The 13,300-nt window shown below is 44.1% G+C and overlaps 1 long non-coding RNA gene across 2 annotated transcripts in view; it reads left to right on the top strand.

Moving 5' to 3' along the window:
* LOC147012243 (uncharacterized) overlaps nt 1-5,385 on the top strand; it is a 12,120-nt gene extending 6,735 nt beyond the window's left edge. The window contains exons 2-3 of one of the 2 annotated variants that reach the window (XR_015051525.1): nt 2,565-2,666; nt 3,976-5,385. This is a non-coding gene — a long non-coding RNA (uncharacterized LOC147012243). Of the gene's footprint in view, nt 1-2,564 lie in introns of both variants that reach the window. The other variant, XR_015051524.1, reaches the window with a different exon arrangement.
* Nucleotides 5,386-13,300: the final 7,915 nt, after the last annotated feature.

Raw genomic sequence — 13,300 nt, 5'->3', positions numbered from 1 at the left:
CGTGTGCGCTGAGGGGATTGCGAGGAGGGCGCTCTGAATCGCGCTCTCGTTCACAGGGTCGTCAAGTCGGAAGAGACGCCAGCGGTGAAGGCTGGGTCTAGAGAACGGAGCCCAAGACTTCACCACACGGTCACGTTCTCTTTCTTTCTTTTGGGCTTTTGTGTGAATGTTGTGGCGCCATGGTGCTTGTAAATAATAATAATAAACGGTTGTAGCTTTTCTTGTCGTGCTTTTTTTCCCTTGCATAAATGTATACGTGTATGCCTGCATATGTGCTATGGTAATAAATGTCCTTATGTGAATGTTAACCCGTTCGTCGTGTCCTCTTTCCCCATTGAACCGCTGTATTGCTCTCGGAATTTAGCGGGCTTTTAAATAGCCAATAATAGAATCGGGTCCAACGAGGCCTGGCGATAATACACCGCTCGGTTATCCCAGAACAGAACGAACCGCTTAAGCGGTTCGTGTCCAAGCAGGCCTTCGTTGAGGTACGGTCTCTCGGTAGTCTGCTCACGCGAATACTTAGGTATATCGATAATTCGGTGATTGACCCTGTCGCGCGCGGGTAGAGTGTTGACTCGGCCGTGGTGTGCGCTTGGAGCACACCCGTGACTGGTTTTTGGCGTTGTTCCGGAAAGTCGCGACTGAATTATCCGTCCGGTGGGCGAGACGGCCGCCATTGGCTAAAGCGGCTGTTCGTACGCTGGGTGGGCGGTAAATTCGTAACTATATATATATATATATATATATATATATATATATATATATATATATATATATATATGTATATATACATATATATATACATATATATATATGTATATATATATATATATATATACATATATATATATATGTATATATACATATATATATATGTATATGTATATGTATATATATATATATATGTATATATATATATATATATATATATATATATATATATATATATATATATATATATATATATATATATATATATATATATATCTTCTTCCTTCGGCTGATCCCGTTAGGGGTCGCCACAGCGGATCATCCGTATGATCCGCATAGTGATTTGGCACATGTTTTACGCCGGATGCCCTTCCTGACGCAACCCTGGTCGCCTCTTACGACACAGGGATATGGTACACCTATTTTAACTGGGGTATACACCGGACCAGTACACTGGTACTCACTTCGCCGACCTCGGAAGGATGACAGGCTGAGTCAACCCCCTGGTGTATTAATTCAGTGGCCCAACGGGGCTTGAACTCAGGACCTTTTGGATCCCAAGCTGCTGCCCTAACCACTGCGCCAACACCAGGCTCATATATGTATACAGTATATGTATGTGTGTATATATATGCATATATATATATATATATATGTATACAGTATATGTATGTGTATATATATATATATATATATATATATATATATATGCATATATATATATATATATATGTATACAGTATATGTATGTGTATATATATATATATATATATATATATATATATATATACATCCGGGCGTAGTGGCGTGCGCCTGTAATCCGGCTACTCGGAGGCTTGGGTTGGAGGATCGCTTGAGGACGGGGGCTCTGCACTGGGCAGGGTGTAGAGCAGCCCGGAATCATGGCGAAACCCAAATCCTGATCCCTGTGTCGTAAGAGGTGACCAGGGTTGCGTCAGGAAGGGCATCCGGCGTAAAACCTGTGCCAAATCAGTATGCGGATCATAACGGATGATCCGCTGTGGCGACCCCTAACGGGAGCAGCCGAAAGATGAACAACAACATATATATATATATATATATATATACACACACACATACATATACTGTATACATATATATATAAATATATATATATATATATGCATATACTGTATACATATATATATATATATATATATATATATATATATGCATATACTGTATACATATATATATATATATATATATACATACATATACTGTATACATCTACATATGTATATATATATACATACATACATATACTGTATACATATATATATATATATATATATATATATATGTATATTTACATTAATACATATACTGCATACATATATATATATATATATATATATATATATATATATATATATATATATATATATATACATACATACATATACTGTATACATATATATATACATCCATATACTGTATACATATATATAATATATACATACATACATATACTGTATACATACATATACTGTAAACATATACTGTATACATATACATATATATATATATATATATATATATATATATATATATATATATATACATATATATATATATATATATATATATATATACGTCCACTGGCTCCTTCCTCGCTCCCTTGCTATATGTAGATGTCCTTTGTACGAGACTATAATGTATCATTAAAACATTAATAATAATTAAAGTTGAGCATTTACATGATTCAGAATATCGCTTATTAAAATACTGATCTCTCTGTTTCACCTCTCCCTCGGGTTTCATTCGGTAGATTTCGATTAATATTGAAATTTAACGATTACATAACATTGACCTTTCCTCCACTTCAGATCGGTTTATATAAACCATTGGTACAGCGATGGGATCGCTTGCATGGCATGGCATGACATCACTGCATGAAGTTTTTGGTGTGGAGTTGGATTTCTTTTTTGGTGAGTTCGGCACAAGGTGGTGCTGCATCAATGGTGGACACGCTTGGGGTGCAGGGGTTGTAATTACAGCCTTTGTGGCGAAACGAAAGCATGAAAAGCGTGACACACCGTTCGGGTCAACGTGTCCTTGAGTAGAGGGCACAGGTGGACGTGTACATGGATCGGAATCTCGATTCTCACCTTTGTCCCAACATGATTGCGTTTGCGTGGTTATTGCCTATGTGCGTAGTATCACGCGCCCAGCACACAGTGCCTTGACTGCCAGGGTCGAAGTACGAATAAATGATGGGGGTTCAAGCCCACACGTGTGTAAAACATGCCGCTCGACCGTAAATCTTATCATCAACAACGACGAGCTGCGTTTTATGTCCCAGAAGCGTGTTTTTGAAAGGCCGACAGGATAGCTCGCATTCTGAGCTGTCTAGTCTGGATTTTCTACCCAATCCGACTGTGAACTGTCCGATTGCTCTTTTGCAGGGTTGGGGCATTGAATCACAAAGTCTCTCGGATGGACGTTAAGTCAGGTTTTCCAGTCCATGAGCATTGTTGAACATCAATTGTGTCTTTTCGCAAGAGGAGGCCATTGTGTGTCGGTAACTCACTGGCCATGGGGCTCATTCCGGTCACCTGGTGCATGTCTTGCACCAAAGGACCCACCGACAGGGACACGGTGTTACAATTTACACGAGTGTTCCGCAATTGTCCTTTTTGTTCGTTTTTTATTTGGCCGTAGTGCTGGCAATAACTTGCCTTAAATCACTGAACCTAAGCCTTTTGAACAACTGCAACAGTTAGAGACAAGGAATTGCTCCGTTGGGGAAAAGGTGTATTAAATAGATCCTTGTCTCATCAAGATGACTCTTTAAATGTTTCAGGTTCTATGTATTTATTACAAACACAGGTACAGTGGAAATTTTCAGCCCCATGCCGTAAGTTCCATACCTCTTCCCTCCCCTTCCTTATTTGCTCTTGTCTGGATCCCTCCTTGCCCCCATTTTCTCTTCTCTCATCATTTCCTGAAGTGTAATTTTCAAAATATTTAGACCCCCACCATATAATATCCACAACTTTTTTAAGGGCCACAATTGTTCGCACGTTCTTGTGGGTTTGGCTTGTGTTCTTGAGGGAAGTTTTTTTCCAAAGTCTTTCACAAACCGGCTGGTCAGGCCTGACACTCAACTAAATAGTTAGGGCAGGAATTTGTAATTTGTTCATGGTGCAGGCGATAGCTCGCCTACTTTTCACGAAGGATATCGTGGGATCTTTAACGTCCACTACCTAATACCAGCAGATGGGACTCTCGTTTCAGCATCCATCCGAGACGGCACACACATTGATGAATCGCCCTGCCTGTGAAACACCGGGATGACTTCTTATTGCTGTGTCTGGATTCAAACCCGGGCTGAACAGCTTAGAAGCGAGTTTGAGTACCTCCAGGTCGAGGCCATCCCACCAGCCCTCATAATATCCACAACGAACGACCAATTTACGGCCCTCACAGTGCGGTCCCACTCAGCTGCCTGGGTAAGGCGATGTGTGGTTTTACGACACAAGCCATAAAAATGATTCACATCACGACACAAACCAAGCCATTAAGCGTTTATTATCACCGTCGGTGTCACTTCGATTGGCATTTCTTAGTTTGCGAAGAGTGGTTTGTGTAGCTTTCTACACAAGAAGCATCACTTGATCGTTCTAAATGCGGTTGTTCAGTCTCACACTTGCATCATTCCAATGTCCGCAAATTTTCCTCGCCTGCAGGGTGATGTGTGCAAAACCTCGAACGTGATGGCGTGACGTCCATAGGACTCTGAGCGAGAAATGAATCACCTTGCGTTACGAGATAAAGTAATTACGCCTTCAGCATAAGCAACCACTAGAGTTCCATATAGTCAGGAATACCACATTTCTGATGGATTCGTAGACACGGTGGCGATCAAAACCATCCGAATCGATTATCCGTAGTTTATGTAAAGCAAGTGTGACGTCACGCATCATGGAATAGAAAGTCTCGCTCATAGTCTTCTCACTTCCACATGATTTCCCCATGACCACAAGGTACTCGGCTTGCTCGCTGAGAATGGTGAGCTGTCAGTGACACATACTGATGATACAAATGGCCACGGATTGCATTTTACAATTCGTTGACCACCAGTAATTTATTGTACGTCTTGTGATTAAACAGGAAAACAAAATAAGGAAGCTTAGCCCTTTCAAAGAGCCCCTTTTACAACGTTTTTGTCTTGTTTGAAAGCCCTGGCCGCCTCTGCTGCGAAACCTGATCGTCGTGGTTTTGGGACCTCAAATCACAACTTGTCAGAGTGGTGTTTTGACAACTACCATGGTGTTTGCCATTTTAATGTCTAAACTTGGCTGGAGAGAAATTATATAATTAGCCATGCAGGCAATTTTTTGTTTTTTAAATGGTGTTCGTATCTTTCACAAAAAAAAAAAAACACAGAGCAAAGTCGATGGCGCCCCGTCACAAATCCCAATGCTACTCACCCAACTCAAAGTTGTAAGAAACCATCAAGTTCCATCAATAATGACCCAATATCAAATTTTGAGTTAAATTTTTTTCCCTGTGTTGACTTCTGTGACTAAGTTCCCACCCTTTGGGGTGTGAAATGGGTGTCAAATCCCCAAAAATTGTTACGTATTTCATGTATCCCCCAATGTTGATTGTATTTACAAATTTCCATTAAAAATGTTTTTAAAATGTCCTCGTAATTGCATTTTTTGCGATATGACCTTTTGACCCCATCCCAGGTAACGGGGCCAAAAATGATACTGCTCTCGCACCTTCGTGCCACGTGGTGATTATAACGACCAAGTTTGGTGAATTTCTTCGCATCAGTTTAGGAGGTGATGGCATGACAGATGGACGGACGGACAGACAGACAGACAGACAAACCTGATGACAATATCTCCCCATGTTTTTTTCAAAAAGTGTCGGGATAATAAAGGTCTTTCCTTGCTCTCGAACAGCGATGATTGAAGGAAGGTCATTTTGCCTTCCTCGCCGTCTCGTTGTTTTGTCTTTTTCACTTTGCTCTCAACTGTCCGGGTCAGCGTGGTCCTTTGTCCTGCTATATGAGCCAATACATGCCCCCCTTTCTTGTTTCTGACATTATAAACATGATACGGAAGACAAAACAGATAAGGTGTGCTACACAAAGTCTAAAGTAAACCGAGATATGGAAATAAAATTGTTTGGCATTCTGACCTTCCCTAAACCAAAACTATAGTGTGACATATAATGTCGAAAAATAAACCTAAAGTGGGAGTATTATGGAAAAGTGTGATGGCGACCATTACATAAGGTAGCTCATGTCTGTCTATCTGTCTCTCTCTCTGCCTCCCCTCTCTCCCTCTCTCAAAAGTAATGCAAGATGACGGATCAGTCATGTTTTCTCTATCTCTTTACCAATATCCTTCCCCTCAAAGGACTTCCTTCTTCAAAATCACGTTTGCTCTCTTGCTACCTCCTTATGTAATATGTCCATGGCACACCGAGAGTGCTTTCCCCGGCCATTTTCATGCGTGAAATTACCATTTAATTCCGGATTTGTAAATTATTACACCATACAAGGCACGCTATTACTTCCTCTCTGCTCCCAACCTTCACCGAGTTTATAGTTTCCAGTCTACATGCCTGAAGAGGGAACCGAGCCATCACTGGGAATGCCGTAAGAATAAAAATTTGATTTGCATTTGTAGGGGATATCTATTTATGACGGGATAGCCTTAAAGGTATGCACAAACATATCTACTTTGCATATGCATGATGAAGATAACTACTTGGAGACATTTCTTAATACAATGACAAAGCCGGAAAACACATACAATGCCAACGCTACCAGATAATGTATACCCTTCATTATCTTAAACATCTTTATCAGATCCTCTTGTAATCGCTTACTTCGCTTAGTCTAGCTAAGACGGCATCAATCTTGATTCAATTTTGGTGAAGATTCAGATGCGAGAATTTTTTAATTTCTCAAGTGATTCTTCACCATTGAGGGATGGGGCCAAAAACGATGTATGGCATGATATTTCAAAAAGTTGTGGACAAGTTATGACAAAACTAGGTGGATGAGTTGGGTAGGTGACAAGAACAAGCCAATTTACATTTTGGTTAAGGTCCAGATCCAGCTTATCATTGGGATACAAAACATAAACTTTTCAGCCTGGTGGAGGTGTGCGCTTGACTGAGTGCCGTTCTAGTTCATGCCTGTTCTCCCATCATTTCAAAAATGAATGTTGAGCTTTTCAAACGCAGCGCAGAATGCAGCCGCCGTAAATGGGAGCCAGACAAATGCACGGATAGACACCACTGTTCACAATATATAATAGATGACTTCCCTTCCAAGGAACTTCAACACAGAAAGAGACCATTCAGCCCATCAAACCTACAAAATGGTTGCCAACCTATGACAGTTTTTTGTGTACAGAGTCGAGGCTCGTGGAAGAGCTAGAACATTGAATGGATCAGGACGCAACAGGCCAAAAGGAACAGCAGAAAGAGTGAGGAAACACCAACAGCAGAGTTGAAGGACAAAATAGAGGGAGACTTGGACAAAAAATAGGGTGGGGGAGGAATGGGGTGGAAAAGATGGACACAGAAGGAAACAAAACTTCTTCCTCCACCCCCCCTCCTCTTTCATTCCCTTCTCTCTTCCCCTCTCCTATCCCCTCTCTTCCACTTCCCTCTCTCTACCCATTTCCCACCCATTCCCCCTCCCCTCTCTCTTTCTCTCATCTTATCTTCGCGAAGGACACCATGGGGATCTTTATCCACCAACTAATATCCACCAACTAATATTGGTAGATGGACGCTATCTCAAAAATATACAGCACAAAATCTCAAAAAGTTGTGGACAAGTTCTGACAAAACTTGGTAGATGAGTTGAGTAGGTGACAAGAGCAAGCCGATTAGATTTTGGTTCAGGTCAGGATCCAGATCCGGCCTATCAGTGGGATACAAAACATAATCTGTTCAGCCTGGTGGAGGTAGGCACTCTACTGAGTGCCGTTCTAGTTTTAACGTTGTATTTAAGCATCACAAAGAAGATAATTTCGGATAATTTATTAACACAATTCGGCCACTTAAAATCACCTGAAAGTGGCAATTCCATGGAATTTCCGCAGGACATATCTCGCGAGATTGTGAATTGAAGTTGTTTCGACTGCGACTTCGTACCTGGCATACGTTGGCATAGCTTTGATGGCGACTCGTAATGTCCAAGGGATGGTGCGGCCTGACTACTGGCAACTGAAAGTGCAACAAGCTGACAGAACATCATTGGCAAAGATGGCATGGTCTGACTGTCGGTGATAGACAATGGTCACACAAAATATACTGCCTTCAGAGAAGTTTTGATTTAATGAAGCAACATTTTTTGGAGCATGTAGCTAGACTAGATAAAATTCATATACTTAACTGTTCTTTGCATAATATCGTTGAAGTTGTATTTTACATTATGTGGAGTTTCCACTGGTACCAGCTTATCCTTCATCATGCTGGTCTATTTACCTCCCTGATCTACCACCCCAGTCTTTTTCTGCCTTTATCTTTACACCTCACTGGAATATACCTACTCTACACCCTACACATTCACTCCTTGAAGGTTGTCCATTACTTTTACAGGCTGCCCATAAGTTACCTTTTACAAATCGAGAGCACCTTACTCTCTTCTCATATCTTCAAAATTTGCTTTCCTGAAATCAAACAGCCTTACCTTACTATCCTGAGCTCCAAATCTCAAGATATGTCCTGGAATGCCCTATCCCTAAGAGAGGATGATCACCTGTCTCTGTTATCATCTGAGCTCAATCGTTTGAACATCAGTATGGCAGCACTCTCTGTAGTTTGGAGACCGAATAGTGGCAGAATCATGGCGGGTAGTTACACCTTCTATTGGTCTGGTTACTCTGATGGTTGCCATGCCCAAGGAGTTGCTGTTGCTGTGTCCAATAAGCTGGTTCCAATTATTTGTGAGGTAACACTGGTCAACGAGTGTATTATGAGACTCATGATTCATCATGACTTGGGTGTCGTTTTCCTGGTATCTGTATTTGCTCCAACTGAGGAGAGTGGTCTCACCGTGAAGGACGCATTCTATGCCATGCTCGAGTCTGTGGTTGATTAGTGCCCCAGGTGATATACTCCTCTCGTGTTGGGGGATTTCAAAGCATCGACTCTAACTGACAGGGATGGTTCTGAGACATGTGCTGGTCCCCATGATTGTGGAACTGTGAACCAGAAATGCACTAAGTTCCTTGACTTTGCAAGAAGTCATGGACTTAGGGTGGCTGGTTCATGGTTTCAGCACCTACAGGCTCATCGCTGGACTTGGTATTCTTGATTTTTTTTCTTGATTTTTCAAAGAAAAGGCAAGAACGGTGGTGGTGTGGCAAAGGAGATTGACCACGTGCTTGTTGATGGTCACTGGAGGATGATCCAGAACTGCAGGGTCGACCGGAGTGTTCAGTTCCTCAATACTGACAACAGGCTTGTTGTAGCAACTCTGAAGTTGCAGCCTAAATCCGGGAGAATGGAATCATCCCAGCTGAGGCTGGATGTTGGCAAGCTTAAAGATGAGAGGGTAGCTGAGGAGTTTGCGAACAGGCGGAGTGGGGATTTGGGGGGTCTGAGTGCTTTGGAGAATCCTGAAGAGTTGTGGAGTGCCTTCAAAACCACCGTACTTGATGTTGCCGGTGGATGTCCTGGAACTCAACATAGTACGAAGAAGAATTTTGTCTCTCAAGGGACACTGGACACCATTGACGAGAGTCACAGGGCCAGGCTCAATGGCAGAGCAGAGCTGTTCAGGGAGCAGGGGCGTAAAACTGGACTTACGCTGAGGGTGGACAAGGAGGCCAATGTGCGAGGTATCTGTGAGGGGGTAGAGCATCACCTGTGATCAGGTGATTCTGCTTCTTACAAGGGAATTCACGCATTGCATTCCTCCAAGCATGCCCCTCGGTGTACTGCAGTTAGAGCGGAGGGTGGTGGGCTCTTGACAGAGGAGTTCGGAGTGAAGGCCCGCTGGGTCAGTTACTTTGAGCGGCTGTACCAGACTGATCCACCAGCTGTTGAGTTGGATGTGAGGGTGTTACTATCCCGATTGCTGACCCTCCAATCAACTGTGATCCACCTTTGTTTGTAGAAACACAGACTGTGGTAAACCGGTTAAAATTGGGTAAAGCTCCTGGGATCTGTGGCATCCATGCTGAACTTCTCAAGGCTGGTGAAAATGCTGTACTCATGGCATTCCATGCAGTTCTGTGCTCTGCCTGTAACACAGGCGTCATCCCAACTGACTGGAAGAGGGGCTTTGTTGGCCCTCTCTGGAAATGGAAGAGTGATCGCCAGGACTGCAACAACTAACAAGGGGTGATGCTGCTCTCAGTGCCGAACAAGGTTTTTGCTCGGATAATTCTTGATAGAGTTCGCCGCCATCTGCTTGAGCACGAGCGCTCAGAGCAGTCAGGCTTTACAACAAAGAGGTCAACGATTGACTGTATCCTTGCGCTTCCGGTCCTCACCAAACTCAGACGAGTGTTTCGGCAGGGACTGCTTGCAGCCTATGTTGATCTCTGCAAAGCGTTCAATTCAGTGAATCAGGATGCCCTCTGGAGGATTCTTAGTCTTCGTGGGGTGCCACCAAGACTGATAAATCTGATGTCTGAACTCTACTCTGGAACTGAGTGTGCTGTGAGATGTGGTGGTATCATCTCTGACTTATTTCCAGTTGTTGCTGGAATTTGTCAGGGGTGTGTACTGGCCCCCACACTTTTCAACGCTTGTATCGACTGGATTCTGTGGAGGATGTCGGACAGATCAAGTTGCGGTGCATCGTTTGGGAATGTCAAGATCTACGTCCTTGATTTTGCAGATGATGCAGCTATCTTTGCGGAGACTCTCAATATCCTTTTGGGGGCCCTCAAGGTGCTGAATGAGGAGTATGAGCTGCTGGGATTACGGGTTTCCTGGGTCATAACTAAGATCCAGGCTTTCAATGACATCTTGGATGCTGCTGTCCTGTCTGTGCCTGTTTTTGGTGAGGATGTTGAGGTCACGAAGAGATTCACTTTCCTTGGCAGTGATATTCATGTCTCTGCTGGCTGTGAGCCAGAGGTCAATCGATGTCTGGGTCGGGCCTGGGGAGTCAACGATTCACTGGATCATGGTGTGTGGCGCTGTCGGTAACTGTGCAGGAGGATGATAGTCCGAGTCTTCAGGTCCTTGCTGCTTCCAGTCTTGCTCTGCGGATGTGAGACTTGGACTCTCACCAGGGATCTGAGACGGAGACTTAATTCCCTTGGTACCAGGTCTCTTCGGAGAATCCTTGGCTAACACTGGTCGGACTTTGTGTCCAATGAGCAGTTGCTGAGAGAGACTCAAATGAGATTTGTTACCTGCATAGTTCATGAGCGTCAACTGCGGCTGAATGGACATGTGGCTCGTTTTCCTGATCCTGATCCTGCTCATCAGATTCATTCAGCAAGGGAGCCTCATGAGTAGAGGAGGCCCATTGGCCGACCATGTGCCTCGTGGTTGCAGTAGGTTGATCAGCATCTCAAGTGCATGGGGATGGGTCAGACATCTGACTGGGGGATGGCCAGACGGAGGCCCCTGGAGTACCGGCGGAAATTGGACGCAGTGACGCGTTGCTCTGGCGCATGCTCCCATACCTGACTTGGAAGGTTAATCTCTCCGTGACCTCAACTTCCTCGCCAAAAACAGATACAGACAGGATAGCAGCATCCAAGATGTCATTGAAAGCCTGGATCTTAGTTTTGACCCAGGAAACCCATAATCCCAGCGGCTCAGACTCCTCATTCAGCATCTCGATGGCCCCCCAAAAGGATATCTTGAGTCTCTGCAAAGATGACTGCATTATCTGCGAAATCAAGGTCAGAGATCTTGACACTCCCAAACGATACATCGCAGCTTGATCTCTCCGACATCCTCCCCAGAATCCAGTCCATATAAGCGCTGAGAAGTGTTGGGGCCAGTACACACCCCTGACGAACTCCAGTAATAACTGAAAATAAGTTAGAGATGGTATCACCACATCTCACAGCACTCTCAGTACTAGAGTACAGTTCAGACATCAGATTGATCAGTTTTGGTCTGGCAACGAAGACCATGAATGCTCCAGAGGGCATCCTGATTCACTGAATCAAACGCTTTACAGAGAACAACATAGGCTGCAAACAGCCCCTGCCGAAACTCTCGTCTGTGATCGGTGAGGACCCGAAGAGCAAGGACATGGTCAATCGTTGACCTCTTTGGTGTAAAGCCTGATTGCTCCGGACGCTGGTACTCGAGCAGATGGTGGCAAACCCTATCAATAATTATCCGAGCAAAGACCTTTCTCGGCAATGAGAGCAGCGTCACCCCTCGGTTGTTGCTGCAGTCTTGGTGATCACCCTTCCCTTTCCAGAGTGGGGCAACGAGGCCCCTTTTCCAGTCACTTGGGATAATGCCTGTGTTCCAGACAGAGCACAGAACTGCATGCAACAATACGAGTACATCATTTTCACCAGCCTTGACAAGTTCACCATGGATGCCACAGATCCTAGGAGTATTACCCCATTTCAACCGGTTCACCTCAGTCTGTGTTTCCACAAACGAAGGTGGACCACAGTTGATTGGAGGGTCCAGCAATAGGGATCGTAACACCCTTGACATCCAACACGACAGCGGGTTAGTGGATCAGCCTGGTACAGCCGCTCAAAGTAACCGGCTCAGTGGGCCTTGACTTCAGACTCCTTTGTCAAGAGCCCACCACCCTCTGCTCTAACTGCAGTACACCGAGGGATGGGCTTGGAAGAGTAACGCAATGCATGAATTGCCCTGTAAGCAGGACGAGAATCACTTGACCACAGGTGATGCTCTACCCCCTCACAGATTCCTCGCACATAGGCCTCTTTGTCCATGCTTAGTGCACGTACAGTTTTACGCCTCTGCTACCTGAACAGCTCAGCTCTGCCATTGAGCCTGGCCCTGCGACTCTCGTCAATGGTGTCCAGTGTCCCTTGAAAGTCAAAATTCTTCTCTGCACTACGGTGAGTTCCACGACATCCACCAGCAACATCAAATACGGTGGATTTGAAGGCACTCCACAACTCTTCAGGATCCCCTAAATCACCCAGACCCCTCAAATCTCCACTCAGCCTGTTCGCAAACTCCTCAGCTTCCCTCTCGTCCTTGAGCTTGCCAACATCAAGCCTAGGCTGGGATGGTACCAATCTCCCGGATTCAAGCTGCAACTTCAGAGTTGCTACAACAAGCCTGTTGTCAGTACTGAGGTACTGAGCACTCTGGTAGACCCTGCAGTTCTGGATCATCCTGCAGCGACCATCAACGAGCACATGGTCAATCTCCTTTGCTACACCACCAGCATTGGATTCCAAGCCCGTCCCTCACCATAGCCCCTCTGAAACAATACAAAATCCTATTTTTGAGCGGTGAAGCCATTTCATTAATTTACTATATCCATCCTTCCATCTGTCCGTCCATCAAAAATGAATAAGAAGAACTTGTCTAACCCACCGTGTTTAATTCTAAAGGGTACCGTAATTATCATGGATTCTAAAGGTTAATCATAATGGGTAATCCT

This window comes from Eptatretus burgeri, chromosome 15, assembly GCF_056783735.1.
Source record: "Eptatretus burgeri isolate ZD-2024b chromosome 15, Ebu_testis_v1, whole genome shotgun sequence".
NCBI lineage: Eukaryota > Metazoa > Chordata > Myxini > Myxiniformes > Myxinidae > Eptatretus > Eptatretus burgeri.
Note: the sequence above shows the minus strand (reverse complement) of the source record. Positions and strands in the feature narration are given on the sequence as shown.